This window comes from Lissotriton helveticus, chromosome 5_1, assembly GCF_964261635.1.
Source record: "Lissotriton helveticus chromosome 5_1, aLisHel1.1, whole genome shotgun sequence".
Taxonomy (NCBI): domain Eukaryota; kingdom Metazoa; phylum Chordata; class Amphibia; order Caudata; family Salamandridae; genus Lissotriton; species Lissotriton helveticus.
In genome coordinates, this window is record NC_136065.1 from 1,909,570,150 (window position 1) to 1,909,577,555 (window position 7,406).

The window sequence follows — 7,406 nt, forward strand, 5'->3', positions numbered from 1 at the left end:
TCTACACATCAATTTGTATTTTGAGTTAAATAAATATAAAATTCATCCACGTATTCCCTCTCACAGACAAGGTATTAATGACCATATTTGTTCCTAGCAACAGTCTACTGCTGGTGCTTGCTGAGATGAAGACACTAAGGGGCAGATTTATGTTGGGAATGCGCCACGTTTGCGTCATGCAACTGCGGCGTAAGCGTGGCGCATCCCAACGACCCATTTACAACGTGACGCATCTTGGCAGATGCGTCACGTTGTAAAGCCCTGCGCTACTAGTGGGCGTTCCGGCTCAGGGTGGGCGTTCCGGGGCAGGTGCGCCTCGCAAAAGTGGCTGAGTGAAATCTATAAGAATTCACTCAGTCACTTTCAGGCCAATGCTGCGTCAAAACCCTGCGCCTGCTTGAAGCAGGCGTAGGTCTTGACGCAGCATTGTAAAGATGGGGCACCCCCGAGCCTTGCTGGAGCTGCGTGGCGCTTGCGACGCAACTCCAGCAATGCGCCACCTTTACGGCACAGATGCGTCACGCATCTGTGCCGTTTTTGCCCCATGGTGCGCCGCATTGTAAATGCGGCGCACCATGGGTGGCGGAGCAGCGGCGCAAAATAACTGGCTCATCCCTGGGGATGCGCCAGTTATCATAAATCTGCCCCTAAAAGTGAAATTTTCTGGAGCCTTGGGTCACTTCACAGAAGGAGTCCTCACCAGGCAGTAGCAGAGCCCTGTTTTGATGTCTTGTTAAAATGGCCCCTCCCACAGCCTTCTGTGACAGGTGACAAGAGCAGAAGCTGACAGTGCATACTCGCTTCTGGGCCTCTCTGCTGAGAGGGCAGGATAGATTCCTTAACAGTGGGGCAGAGTATTTGACAACTGGGCATAGCGTGTTCATGACTGTTCGCAACGGGGACAGCATGCTAACCTCTACATCACTGTGTATCCTCGTGAACGGCCTGGCTACCGCACATCACCCAGTATACATTGGAAATGCATGGTAACTTCCACATCCACTTGAATGGCCTAGATTCACAGTAAACGTCCGATCACTACAGGCACCCAAGAGGTTCATGGTAGCCTTTCCATTTGCATGTTCTCCTGATGAGTGCATGGTAACCTTCCAATCACCATGCATACCTGAGGAGTGCCTGGTAATCTCCCCATCACCATGCATACCTGAGGAGTGTATGGTAACCTCTCAACCACTGTGCATACCCTAGGAGTGCCTGGTAACCTCTCAATCACTGTGCATACCTGAGGTGTGAAAGGAATCTTCTCAATCACAATGAATACCTGAGGAATGCATGGTAATCGCCCCATCACCATACATACTTGAGGGTTGTCTGGCAATCTCCACATCACCATGCACACCTGAGGAGTGCCTGATAATGTCCCCATCACCATTCACACATGAGGAAGTGCCTGGTAATATCCCCATTACCATGCATACATGAGGAGTGCCTGGTAACCTCTCAATCACAGTGCACATCTGAGATGTGCATGGTATCCTCTCAATCACCATGCATACCTGGAGTGTGCCTGGTAATCTCCCCATCACCATGCACACCTGGTGAGTGCCTGGTAATCTCCCAATCACCATGCACACCTGAGAAGTAGCTGCTAATTTTCCCATCACCATGCATACCTGAGGAGTGCCTGGCAACTTCCCCATCACCATGCATACCTGGGGAGTGCCTGGTAGCCTCTCAATTACCATGCAAACCTGAAGAGTGCATAGTAATTGCCCCATCACCATTCCCAGTCTGTGTAGTGTATGGTAGTCTCCCAATCACCATGTATACTTGAGGAATGCATGGTAATGTCCCCATCACCATGCATAATGCAGCAGCCCTTGGTAATCTCCCCATCACCATGCATACTTGAGGAGTGTCTGGTAGCATCTCAATCACCATGTATACCTAAGGACTGCAGGGTAATCTCCCCATCACCATTACCAATCTGAGGAGTGTATGGTAATCTCCCCATCACCATGCATACCGGAGGAGTACCTGGTAGCCTCTCAATCACCATGCATACCTGAGGAATGCCTGACATTCTCCCCATCACCATTTCCAATATGAGGAGTGTATGGTAACCTCTCAACCACTGTGCATATCTTTTTCCTTCCCCCATCCGCAGTTCTCAATGATGGGTTGGAACCATGCCTGGCAACAACCACACTTTCAGAATCAGTACCAACAGCCTTTTTTAGAGAGGGGTCGGAGAGGAAGAGGCAAGAGCAGAGGGACAACCAACCAAGTGTCCTGGCAAACAGACGACCCTGTAGGAAATCACACCCGGGGCAGGACACCGCAACCAGGGACAAGCAACCAGTAAGCCTCATTACTAATCTAATCAGACCTGCAATTGACAGCTATTGAAGAACAGGTCCTAGAAAAAGGCCTGGGCTTTGTACCCACAGCGCGTCCAGACAAGTTCAGATTGCACTGTGAACTCACTGATTTCTTCAGGAAATTAAAATTGAAGGCCTTCTTTGAAGGAAAGGAAGATCCCCATGCAGACCTTCGGAATGGCGACACGGGTCTCAGATTAAAGTCTACGTTTACACCACCCCCCTACACAGTACCAGCAGCCATCACAGCCTTTGAGCAGGCGGTGTTCCAAGACCTGGAGACTTGCCAAGAGCCAACCGCGTATGGCAATTTCAGTACCGCTGTGTACCAAGCACTCGAAACTCTTAAGAACAACACCAATATTACTGTCCAACCTGCAGACAAGGGTGGGGGTATTATTATTCAGAATACCACTGACTATGAGAAAGTCTGTCAAGACCTACTGAATGACACAAGGAACTACACACCCCTCAACCATGATCCCTCCGCAGATCTCCAAAACCGCATTACCAACATGGTCAAAGAAGAAGAACAGAATGGGCAGTTATCCAAAAATGAGGCGGATTTCTTAGCAACCAGCAAAGGTATTGTCCCTTATTTCTACACTCTCCCCAAAACCCATAAGAACAAATTGCCACCACCAGGCCGCCCAATAGTATCAGGCATTGGGTCTATACTGGAACCCCTTTCGACTTTTTGCGATCATTTTTTGAAACCGGTCATTCAACAAAAAAAACACATACCTAAAGGATACCAAGAGCCTGCTCCATCTTTTGCAAACCATGTCCTTTGAAGCGGACTCTGTGATACTGGCTACTCTAGATGTAGAGAGCCTATACACAAGTATTCCGCAAGACGACATAATCAAAGTATTGAGCTCAGCCCTGGATTCTACAACCTGGGAGTACACCACTCCAAGAGAGTTCATCGTAGACTGTGCAACCATAGCGCTCAAAGAAAACTTCTTTGCATACAAAGGACAACTGTACCTTCAGTGCCCTGGTACATCAATGGGCAGTACATTCGCCCCCAGTGTTGCGGGCCTGTATGTATATGATTTTGAGGCCAGATACATCCTACCTACAGACAATCACTTCGCCCCCAACATTTTCTTTTGGAGGCGATACATAGACGACGTGCTCCTAATCTGGAAAGGGAGCATGGAGCGTCTGGCAGAATTCCTAGAATGGATCAACACTGTTGACAGGAACCTAAGGTTCACCCACACAGTGAGCACCACGGAAGTGGTATTCCTTGACGTAGTGATCACGAACACCGGAACCTCGCTGACCACCAGAACACACTACAAAACCACCTCCAAAAATAACTTGCTTGAATTCACCAGCTTTCACCCGCGACCGTTAAAGGAAAACCTACCCTACGGACAATATTTGAGGATCAGACGTAACTGCAGCAGCATTGACGACTTCAAGCAACAATCTGCAGATCTTACAAATAAACTACAAAGGAGAGGTTACCCAAATCATATCCTGAATAAAGGTTTGAAACGGGCACGCAATCAACCTCGTGAAGCCCTACTGGAGCCATCTGAGAGACCCCCTGAGGAACCACCCCTGACCTGCGTCACTACATACAGCAGCCTATCCAATCTGATGAAGAAATCAATCAACAAGAATTGGAAAATCATTACGAGTACGAAGAAGACTTGGCAAAAACCACTCTTTTCATTCAGGAAGGGGCGGAGTCTGGAAGATTCCCTAGTGCATACCAGACCTAAGGAAATCACTGTCATGCCAACACGCAGCATCACTGATGCATGGAACCTACCCAGGGTCATAGGACACTTCCCATGCTCCAACTGTAGTGTGTGTCACCTGACGACAGCAACTAAGACCCTATCGCTGGAACCAGGGAAGACATGGTTGCAGAGATCGCACACTAATTGTAACTCCTCCAATGTCGTCTACTTGATTACATGCCCCTGCATGCGACGATACGTGGGTATGACAACGAGGAAAATCAAGCAGAGCATGTGTGAACATAGAAGCAACATAAGGTGTTGAAACGCCACAACCAAAATGAGCGACCACTTCCTACAAGCCAACCATACCACCAACGACCTAAGGTGGACGATCATAGAACAAATAAATGAAGGTTCCAACATTGCAGACAGACTCTTTGAGAAAGAGCAGAGGTGGGTATACCGCCTGGGTACCCACCAAAACTACCTTAATGATGACATACCATGGGCCTCGGTCCTTAAGTAACAGCAGTGTGACCTGATATGGACTATGTAATTAGATATAGTTCAACCCACTGGTACCATTGGTTTAATAACCATTCACGTGCAAATGGCTTGCCCTCCTACTTAAATACCCCCACTAGCTCATCGCTCCCATTTGCAGGGCTCATAACCAATACTATCGATGGCATCACATAGCCTGGTTGGGACTATGTAATCAGATATGGTTCAACCTACCGGTACCATTTAACCATTCTCGTGCAATTGGCTTGCCCACCTACATGAATATCTCTCATTGCTCCCATTTGCACCATTATTAGTTGTGTGCATTTTATTTCAGGTCTGTGTTGGTACTCAATCGGGCACATGCGATACCTTTGTGCACTACCTCTGTACTTCTGTGCGGACACATATAAGCAGTATGGCTATTCAGCACAACTAATAAAGTTTTCCGTTCTTGACTGACATCAGCAAGTTAGCATTCTAGTTTCCGCTTGGGATCAGGCCACTACACTCACTATAGCGCCACTGGCTATTGGCTTACAACACGCCGGTGCTCCGCAGCCCCGCCCACCCCGGAAATGCGAGCGTCCTCGCTCTAAGCATGCTACTTATTCCACTCAATGGATTCGGGCTCCCATCGTCGAGACCCGGTTCAGAGGGAGCGTGCAGGTTTACAATCGGGTGCTTGGCGTCGCGGTCGTGAGTGCATCTGAGACCACAGTATTACAATCAGCTAAGTAATATTTGCGTCTCGTTTTAAGTTTGTTCCCCTTTTTCGTTTTTGTTTACAGTGTGTGCCAAATACGCTGCCATCCCCCTCCCGAGGTCTATGTGGTGATATTCTCTCACCTCGCAAGTGAGAACCACTGCCATTTTTTTATCAATTTTTATCATTATGTGGGGGTGAGGGGTCACCGGCCTTTGGCCCATTGATCCACCTGTGACACACACGCGGCGCGTCAGGCGCTGCTTAAGGGCTTACAACTATAGTCCTCCTGTCCTCCATAGTGACACCTATTATCTTGGCCCTTTTGTGCACCGAAGCACGCACGCGCACCTGTGGGCATTTCTCAATGCCTACCGGCACGGGCACTTTACTTTGATCGTCATTGCACCGATCTGTAGTCTTAGACACAGTTCAGCACACACCCCCAGGCGGAGCCACTAAACTCTAGTGCTAGTGTGTGTGTTGATGTGTGTTGTATTGGCCATTCGAGCACAAGTCACTATATATTACCCACAACCTTTTGAGCAGGGAAACTAATTGTTTGTTTGTCTCTTTATGTTTGTGCGTGTTGTTTGCTTCCACAGGTGCATTTTAATTTTTGTGGTCTCTAGAATACAGAGACACTAAAGGGAACAAAAATTATTTTTTTTGTGTGGTCCCTCTCATTTGCACTTCTTTCAGAGGACTTTTAACTTTCACGTCCCTTGGTAGGGTGGGCCTTAGCGTGTCCATACCGCCGGGGTATAATTCACTATAGGTCCTGACGAATGCCAGGTAATTTAAACCGACATTGGCAGAAACATGTTGACCATCACTTAATATTACTGGAAACAGACCAATCAACCTATTTGGTCTAGGTTTCCAACACATTTTTAATATGTCGTATTGATCAGCTAATAAAACTTTTTTTGATACAATTAAGGCATTTTTAAACTCACCACTTACACTTTTTTGAATCACTTACACTGTCACCTAGCTCCCACATCTTCACATTACCCGCTCCGCAGTAAATCTGGCGTTGAAGCACACTGGGGTGGCACTCGGTCACTCCCAGTGGGGCCCAATGATGAAGCATGTCACCGACCAGGTCGGTGAGTGAGGGCTTTCTAGACACACCAAATAGGTGTTGTTTTCCTTTGTGCTTGAATACCCCTCTGTTCTCATACTAGTAACACTCTTTTATTGTTGTTCATATCTGAGAAGTGTCTGATAATCTCCCCACTATGCATACCTGCCTGAGGAGTGCATGGTATCCTCTGAATCACCCTGCATACACGAGGAGTGCATGGCAATCTCCACAAAACGATTCCCAATCTGAACTGTGTCTGGTAATCTCCCCATCACCATGCGTACCTTAGGAACACTTGGTAGCCTCTCAATCACTGTGCATACCTGAGGAGTGCATGGTAATCTCCCTATCACCATTCCCAATCTGAGGAGTGTATGGTAATATCCCCATCACCATGCATACCTGAGGAATGCGTGGTAATCGCCCCATCAACATGCATACCTGAGGAGTGCCTGGTGCCCCTTCAATCACCATGCATACCTTGAGGAGTGCCAGGTAACAGCTCAATCACTGTGCATACCTGAGGAATGCGTGGTTATCTCCCCATCACCATGCATACCTGAGGAGTGCCTGGTAATCTCCCCATCTCCATGCATACCTGAGGAGTGCCTGGTAACCTCAAAGTCACTGCACATACCTGAGGAATGCCAGGTAGCCTCTCAATCACTGTGCATACCTGAGGAGTGCATGGTAATCTCCTTATCACCAGTCCCAATCTGCGGAGTGTATGGTAACCTGTCAACCACCATGCATGCCTGACAAGTGCATGGTAAGATGCCAATCACCATGTATAGCTGAGGAGTTCTAGATACCCTGCCCGTCACTGTGCACACCGGAAGAATGTATGCTAACCTCCACGGGGCAGGACCATCAAGTAGTGCCTGGTAACCCATCAATCGTTAGGCACACCTAGAGAGTGCGTGACCTCCCCCCCTACCACACACACACTCCGCATACCTCAGGAGTGTATCATTGTGCATCTCTGGGAGTATCTAATAACTTTCCTATCATAGTGCACATTCGAGATGTGCATGGTAAACTCCTAATCACCGTGCACGCCT